At 42.0% G+C, this 9,142-nt stretch overlaps 1 protein-coding gene across 1 annotated transcript in view; it reads right to left on the bottom strand.

Moving 5' to 3' along the window:
* LOC120627302 overlaps positions 1-8,867 on the bottom strand; it is a 113,647-nt gene extending 104,780 nt beyond the window's left edge. The window contains exon 1 of the mRNA XM_039895254.1: positions 8,816-8,867. The gene's annotated coding sequence lies outside the window, so the exon portion shown is untranslated. The remainder of the gene's footprint in view (positions 1-8,815) is intronic.
* Between the last annotated feature and the right edge of the window lie 275 nt (positions 8,868-9,142).

The following is a 9,142-nucleotide window of genomic DNA, read 5'->3' on the forward strand; positions in this document are numbered from 1 at the left end:
GCTAAATTACAGTTTTTAATTCCTTTAAAAAGATACGTTGGCCACTAGTTACAATAAGTTTATATTGTCTTTACCTAGAGATTCCGTTAGTTAGATTCCGGTCCATTTTCTCTGTTTGCACTCTTCTCTTTTTTGAGTTACCTTTACCATCATGATGAGCTGTAGAAGTTCGTTTGTATCTTAGTTAAGATACTTTATGAGTAGGTATATCTAGCCAATATAAATATAACGGCCCATGGTTCATAAAAACATTCTCTACTTTTTTAATTTAAAAATATTACACTGCGCCCAAAGATGTAGTAGTAATTGCGTATTACCTCGATATATTCCCTAAATGAAAGGAGCATTTTTATCTCCAGTCTATAAAATTTTCCATTTTTACAGAAAATAATCTCGTCAATTTTTGCTGTATTGTTGCATGAAAGTAAGACAAATAGACTGTCACATTCGTAATATTAAGAAAAGAGCCGGGTAGAAACCAATCGCAAGTGTAATGGAGGAGCTAAATCGTAAAGGGTTTTCGAAACTTTAAAGATCCTGCCGTTACGGAGAGTCGTCTTGGACTGAGACGTAAATGTTAATCCGCAGAGATCCCGAAGGAATCGTTCGCAGAAACCGTGGCTGCTGGATTGTACTCATAAAGGCCACGATGTACAATTGCGTATAAAAGTGTTCAAGTATTACCAGAAATTTTCGTGTAGTTAAATGAATAAAAAATGATAATAAAATCATTTTATTTCAGGTTGCGGACCCATATACAAAATTGAGAGATTAAAATTAAATGAATAAAAATAATTAAAAGTCACTCAGATAATATATAGAAACAATCATACTAAGAATCGACGGACGTACATTGATTTGGTGTGACTGGACTTACCAGCGAATTGTTAATGACTAAATTTAATTTGGCTGTATACATTTTTTATTAATTTATAAAAAAAAATGCCATGCTACTGGTTTTTGGCGCATGTTGGCTGGTAGAAAATGCTTTAGCATTAAGTCAGCCTTTTGTAATGGTTGTACAATAAAGAGAAAAAAAAATGTCGTTTTTGCACCAAACGAAATGTATATTCGGGTCATCACTGGAATACCTTGGTACCCAACACAATCGACAAATAAGTAGGTTAGAGCATACCCAGTGGCCTGCATAGAGGGTATGCACGAGTTCTAAATACTTAAGGGTAGGCTTTTTATAACTCTTACAATGCTATGCTAATGAGAACTCGTACTGGAGATTTTCTTCATTTTATATCATCTGCTTACCCTGTGCACACTATGCACGCCACTGAACATACGTATCTATTACGCATGCGGTTTGCGACCATATTCTTTTGGAGTCATAAATCATGACTTCCAACACGCTTTAGCCATGTTAAATTAATAAAATATTGTTGGCGTTCCTATAACTATTGATCAAACTACTATTGATTATTACAACTGTACCTACTCCCACTACGTAGAATCAACTTATTTGGTTGTCATTTATTTTTTGATTTAAGTTGAATTTGGTCTATCTTCTGCTAATTTTTTAACTCTTTACATACATTAGCAGAATAAAAAATATATTGTCTTACTCAGATTTATACATGATTGCTCATTATGTTGTTAACTGTACCTAAATTGAAGTGTTTGATTTGGTTACGTGGCGCTCCGGATTACATGTGGTTTCCCCTATGTATCTTTCAATGAAATATACTTCGACATGCTGTATATTTATATAACGTAGCTTCATATGCATAAAGTTAACTTCAATATGATTATTATTTAAAAATTCACCCATGGAATAAGTTCATAATTTTTTATTGAGCAAGGATCTATTCAGTTGTTCACTGGGCGAGTTCATAAAGGCAACCAAGTATTTATTAATTTACGCTCATTATTAATTTTAGTTTCCTGTATTTTTAGCTTTTTTACCGTATTATGTTAAGTCTGCAATGATAAATTAAGTTGTGTAAAATAAATAAATAAATAACATGTGACATACTCATTAATGCATAGTTGTGGACTATAAAAACCTAGTTCTTTACCATTGATCTTAGGCAGTGGGATAGTTCGAGAAGGAAAAAGAATATTCACCTACAGCAATAATAGAGATACTAACTTAATCCGACGACCTCGATGGTGGCGTAGTTGTAAGCGCTTCGGTCTTAATAATTGGAGAGCCCGAGTTCGAATATTGGCGTGGAAAATATGGGAATATACGATTTCGGATTTTTTTCTTTTCTAGTTTACTACGACCTCCCTGGCGCAATTGTAAGCGCTGTGGATTTCAGTAGGAGGTCCTGGGTTCGATTCCGGGCAGGAGCAGTTTGGGCATTAATAATTTCTGCATTGATCATTTCGGGCATCGAACTCGGTCCCCTGAAAGGGAAGCCGAAGCATTACCCTCTAGACTATCTCTAATTTTCTTTGCTAACTTAAAGTAGAATTAAAAAAAAACTCCTTACCCGTAATTGTAAGAGGCGATGCAACATAAAAATAAATCGCTGCAGATATTAAATGTTGAAGTTCATTCGTCCATTTGAGTCTTAGGTAGTTCCTTAAAGGTATACGCGTCCGTATAAATTCATACAAAATAATATACCTAACTTATTTGTAGATACATTAATTACTTCTAAACTCATAGTAGTCGTTGCCCTATGTTCTAATCTAAGGTTAATAATAGTGTATTTAAAGTTAAATAAGACTAGCTACCGCTAATGTGGTGTAAATGAGCGCTCGCGAACTAATCGAGGTCGTAGTTTACGCGCGATGGCAAGATCCGACAATCTTTAATGACTTTCCTACGAACATTAATAGTGTAGTAGATAACAACTTTAGACTTATTATTTTAAACTTTTTATTCTTAGCAACTTCAAGTTTCTTTAAAAACATCACTAAGTACCATCTTCAACTTGAAGTTCAGAGGTCAGCCGGTGGAAAATCGTACGATAAACCTAATCTTACGAATAGGTTTGTCGTACTCTTATATATTGTGGAACTAATTCTTTCTCTGTTTTTCAGGTGTTCTTTTCCCGTTAATTTTGACTTCAATCATCAACTTTGGAAGGACGTAAAACGTACAAGGACGGTCCGTCTGTAGGTGACCGAAAAACGCAACCTTTGTTTGTATGATGGATGGCATAAGTCTTTGTTGGCATTTGGTCCTTTGTAATACTGAAGCATATAAGATGAAGTTTATTCATGATATATTTTTTTTTCTTGAGTTTAGCTGTGTAGCTGTGGCATTGGTAACAAAGGCTGTGTATGAAAAACCTCGAGCTATATTTGAGTCAAATTGCATCAAAATAGGCACAATTACTAACACACAATCTTAATTTTTTTTACGCTATTGAAACATTTAGAACCAAAGTAAAATGAATCACTGCTAGTAAAGTCTGTACCTATTTCTGATTTTCATTTGACAAACGTACGAAAAGTGCTGGATTTAAACACAAATTTAAGCTTTAAGACATCGTCTAGGCAGAAGTTAAAATTATGTCGGCACATAATCAATACATATTCGAAAAATAGTACTTTATTAAAATAACAGTTTATTTGACATACCTTTTTTTTTTTTTTTTTTTTTTTTTTTTTTTGTTGACGGGGGGGAAATCTTCTCAAAAGATGCCCAATTCTCTGTGGGAGAATTTGGGTTATGTGGGATTTCTACCCACTAAAACCCCCTCGGTTGCCAGCCTCAGTACATAATGGGAGGCTCCGGGATCTCCTAGGAACGCACCGGTGCCTCCCTTGCACAACGCTTATAGCTCGTCCCGGGAAGATTTATGATTCCCGATTACCTGTAGGGCGCTGTCTTCTACGAGCAGGATTGGCTCGCTCTCGATCTCGCTCAGCAGCCTCCTTCTTGACTAGTACAGTTTCGCAGAAGGAGACTACCGCCTTCCACGCTCTATCCTCCATGAGCATTGCTGCTATCACTGCTGCAGGAGAAAGATCTCTTCCAACGTGGCTGATCAGTAGATGGCGCTCCTGGTCCCAGGCCGGGCACTCTTCGAGTGTATGCTGCGCGGTGTCCCGGTCTCCTCCGCAATGGTGGCATTTTGGTGTCGCCTCACGACCAATCCGACACAAGTACTCCCCGAAACAACCATGCCCGGTGAGTACCTGAGTCAGTCTAAAGGTTACACTTCCACTTTTCCTTGACAACCAGGCCTCGAGGTTTGGTAGTATGGCACCAACAGCGCGTTGGCGTACGTTTTTCTCCTCTTCAAGACGCGTACGCCAAAGAATAAGGGCTTGTCGGTGCGCTAGTTGCCTCAGCGCTTCGGGTTCTACGTCCATTTCTCTTCTTCTTTCATATATATTGGCGTCCACCTCCGCCAATATGTCAAAAGGCAGACAGCGGGCCAAAATGGTAGCCGCCTCAAAGGATATTGTGCGATATCCTCTCGCAACCCTAATGGCGATCTTGCGTTGCATGCTGTTGAGCTTCGCTCTGAGTCGCTTTACTCTTAATAGCCTTTGCGACCAAACAGGTGCCCCATAAAGGGCTATTGATCGCACAACACCTGCGTAAAGGCGGCGGACTTCTTCCTGAGGTCCCCCGAGATTGGGCAGCAAACCGTGCATTGCACCTGCTACTTTTTGAATTCGGGGGACCAGGCACTCGAAGTGTTCCTCGAAGCCCCATCGGCTGTCCAGGGTCAGGCCCAAGTACTTCAGGTGCCTGCCAACCTGCACATCAGCATCGCCAACCCGAATCGTCGAGCAGGGTGGTTCCAGCCGCCTGGGAAGCTTATGGAACCATAGTGCCTGGGTTTTCTTAGGCGCTACCCTGAGGCCCAGCTCCTGAATTTTGGCAACTACATTTGCCACGCTTATTTCTGCGAGCCTTGAGGTTGACTGGAAGGAGTCTCCTTCAGCAAGCACTACAGTATCGTCAGCGTAGCACACTATATGGGCACCAGGTAGGAGACTTACGCGAAGAACCGCATCGTATGCTAAATTCCACAAAAGTGGCCCCAGTACGGAGCCCTGTGGAACTCTGCAACTGACTTCCCTTATTTGCGTAAGGCCATCCCGCCCTATGTACTGTATGGACCTGTCATGCAAGTAGGCTGCTACTATGTTGCGCAGGTATGAAGGCACGTTGTGGTGAGTTAGGGCTTCCTTGATAGGCATCCAGGGTAGCGAGTTAAAGGCGTTCACAATATCTAAACTCACCGCCAACGCCACTCCACCCTCACGAACAACTCGTTGTGATATAGTGCGAACGCGGAGGATCGCATCCACTGTCGAGCGGCCCTGTCGAAAACCGAACTGACTTTCTGATAAGTCAGGACCCACATGGGTTAGATGGTCGCTAAGGCGGGAAGCAATAATGCGCTCAAACAGCTTGCCTACCTCATCCAGCAAGCATATTGGACGATAAGCGGAAGGGCAATCAGCAGCCTTGCCATCCTTCTTTAAAAGTACCAACCTGGATTTTTTCCAGCCGGATGGGAATACACCTAAATGGAGGCAACTGCTGAAAAGGCGCCGTAGCCTATTTCCCAAAGCCTCCACAGCAAGCACCCATGCGCGGCCCGGTATACCGTCCGGCCCAGGTGCGGTGTTCCTGTTTGCGAGACGTTTAACGGCTCGTTTTAGCTCATCCTCCGACACTTCAAACTCCTCAGACCAATCAGCGTGATCAAGTGGTGCTTTTAAGGTCAATGGGTTTTCTCGGAAGCTAGGAAAGAGTACATCAATCACCCTCTTCACCAAGTCAAGGTCCATGGTCTCAGTCAGTGGTGGTATCCACGGTCTAAGTTTGCCGAGTACGATTTTGTAAGGGCGCCCCCATGGATCTCTGTCAAGTCCTTCGAGCAGTTCTTTCCAGCTCTTCGCTTTGGCATTTGCTATTTCAGTCTGGAGCGCCCTAGTGGCTTCTCTGTAATTTGTGTATGCCAGAGTTATTTCTTCGTTTGTGGCTCTCCGTCTTCTTCTGGCCCTCGTGTACTGACGTCTGAACCTAAGGCAGGTATTGCGCAGATGCGCGATATTATCAGACCACCAGTAGACTGCCTTAGTTTTAGTTCGTCCGGCCCGAGGCATAGAGGTGTCACATATAGATGTCATTGTACACTGAAACCAGGCCGCTTCCTCTTCTGGATTGGGTAGGGAATCCTGGAACCCCACTGCCCAGTCCGCAACATATGCAGCAGCAACCAGCAAGTCGCTGTCAAGTTTCTTAAGTGACCATCGTCGCATCTGGCCGCTACTTATATGCTCGGATGTGTGCAGAGGTCGATGTGCTACCGCAAAAATGATATGTCGGTGGTCTGAAAGTGTGACCACCTCCTCTGCAACTCTCCATCCTGACACCATGTGAGATGCAGAGGCAGTCGCCCACGAAAGATCAACGATCGACTCACCTTGCCACCGCACACAAGTGCTTACAGTGCCTTGGTTTAGAAGTTGGAGGTCAAGTTCAGCTGCCCACTCTTGAATGATTTCTCCCCTTCGGTCATTTCGTTTGTCACCCCACACTCTAGAATGCGCGTTGAAATCACCCAGAATTAACATTGGGCGAGGTAGGCATCTGCGGATGCAAGCAGCCAACCCGTCCAAATATGACTCGTACGCGTTTTGACCGGAGTTGGGAGAAATGTAGCAGCCTATTACTGCCAGCAGACCCCACTCCACTGCCACATACCCTGGACCTCTCTCTAGGATGGAGCAGGAGGGATTACCTTGTACTCCTCCCCAATATATAGCTACGGTGTTCCCAAGGCTTCCAAACCAGCGTGGATGTTTGGGGACTTTGTAAGGCTCAGCCACCACTGCTAGGGCAACTGACCACTCCGCGAGGCATTGCTGTAACAGGTCTTGCGCCGCGCGGCAGTGATTAAGGTTGCCTTAAAGGACCCTTAGCTCGTTGAATTTTGCAACATTGTGACCTCCTCCATCAGCTGATTTGCTGACTGGGCTGTTTTGCTTTTTGTACACGACTCAGAGGGGTTCTGAATCCCACCTTTCGTAGTTTTCTTTTTCGGTGGGTTACATTTATCTCCGCCTAGCCTATGGTCTGCTGGTCGACCAAGATCCGCGCATAGGGGGCAATTTGGCGCTTGCGCTTTGCATTCGCGAGCTCTATGTCCCTGTTCACCACAATTATAGCAGCACAGACTTCTGTCTACTATATTTTGGCATTGCCTCCGGACATGCCCCGTTTCAAGGCATCTGAAGCATTGCATTTTTCTAGCTGCCAGGATTCGTACCCTTGCACTGACCCATCCCACAAGCACGTTCTTCTCTTCCGCGAGCTTGTGTACAACCGTGAGTGGGCATCGGACCCAGGCAGTTCCTAACCTGAAGTTGTTAAAGCGAATATCACCTACCTTCACTTGCTCTTCGAGACATCCTCCAGACCTAGCTATTGCCGCCGCTACATCCTGCTTTGTAATGGATTCGTCTAAGTCCATTACTCTAATCTCCCCTGTTTTAACGGGCCGTGCAATATGCACACCCAAATCGGCAAGAGCTACACGAAGTCGCTCTGCCAGAGCGTCTGCTTTTTTGGCACTATCAGGCTCTGGGACCTCCAGTATCAACCCGCCTGTGATTGCCTTCTTTTGACGAATTTGTGAAATTCCACAATCCGCCAAATTTATCCGTTCTCTGGCAGCTGCCATGGCTGCAGCGTAATTTATATATTATTTGACATACCTACTTAACTTAAAAATGGAAATTATAATTGTGTAATAAATTAACATTTGGAAGCATGCAAAATTGTAGTGCAAAGTCGAAGTCAAATATTTCTTTATTCAAATAGGTCAGAAAGCACTTACATACAAGATTATATATGATAATGAGCAAGAGTGGGTTCATGAATGAATGCATTTTGTCACATTACGACAAACATCATTAGAGAAAAGGTAGTAGCCAAATGAAAATATCTAGAACGCATACCCAGCCAGTTACATACAAGGATTAGCGTTGCTTAACTAGCGCAATATTTGCGCTGTCTTAACTAGGCCACACCGTCCTCAAAATCTATGAAATCATACCTTAATAAAAGCCAAATTGCCTTGGCTTTGTTTCACCGAGGCGTATTCAATGTTACTTCAGCTCTGCGTCGTTTCCTGTACCGTGGAATTGCTTAATGATTCATACTGCGAGGTAGGTACAGTAAATCTGCAGGCTGAAGCATTAGCGATGTTGAAATACTCTCCACTCGAGCTATAAATAACTTGTTCAACATATTGCCCGTTTTATTTTTAATTTTGTTCTAAACACCTTTAAATGACCTTATTTATAAATATGACATACCGTTGGAATACTAAGATTGATTTTTGCTAGACCGAGGCGGGAACGAGCCGTGCCCCGGACAAGATACGGACGAGACACGGATCCAAAACTTTACGAACATATTTTTATATAACGCTATATCTTATCAGGAGTACGAGCCTCGTACGTAGGTCGGACGACACACGGTGTACTGTAAATTGCTTCATAAAAAGTCAGAACAGGTATATACTTGATTTTTTTCTTATATATCCTAAATAAAAGATCTTAAGATAATTTATATTCTCTAGCCCGATGTTTTCCTTTACAGTAATAGAAGTGATATTTAATTTCTTAAATAACTCCGAAAAGTTGTGTGCGGTAGGTTGGATACGGTCTTCCGAAACAAAGACTAAAATGTAGACTTATTTTCTTACAATTACAGTTTATTTGACATACCAACTAAACTTAAAATCCTAAAAAAGTATAGTATAATTCTGTAAAAAACGTGAGAAACATAATAATACTGCTTTAAGGGATGGTAGTAAGATTTAAGTTCAGTCTTGAACTGTTATAAACTAAAGAACTAAAAATTCAAACTCACCTGCAATAGCTCGTCCCAGCAGCAAAGTACTGAAGACGATGGACAGCACGCGCCCATCGTACCTGCCCCTCATCTTGTATCTTCCAACTGCACTTCCTATCAACTGTCCGAAGTCATCGTAGCATCATCTACACTTCAAACTACATTCAACCACACTATCAGACACCTACAGTTTTTTTTTCGGCCATAGTAAAGCACGTGGCGTTACATGTTGCTATTGGGTACCAAGAAATAAGAATAATAAAATAATGATTTAAATTGCGTCTTTGTTTAATTATTTTTTTTAACTTTCTTATCATCGAGATCATCAACTGTTTCTTTATTTAA

Source organism: Pararge aegeria, chromosome 11 (genome assembly GCF_905163445.1).
Source record: "Pararge aegeria chromosome 11, ilParAegt1.1, whole genome shotgun sequence".
Taxonomy (NCBI): Eukaryota; Metazoa; Arthropoda; class Insecta; order Lepidoptera; family Nymphalidae; genus Pararge; species Pararge aegeria.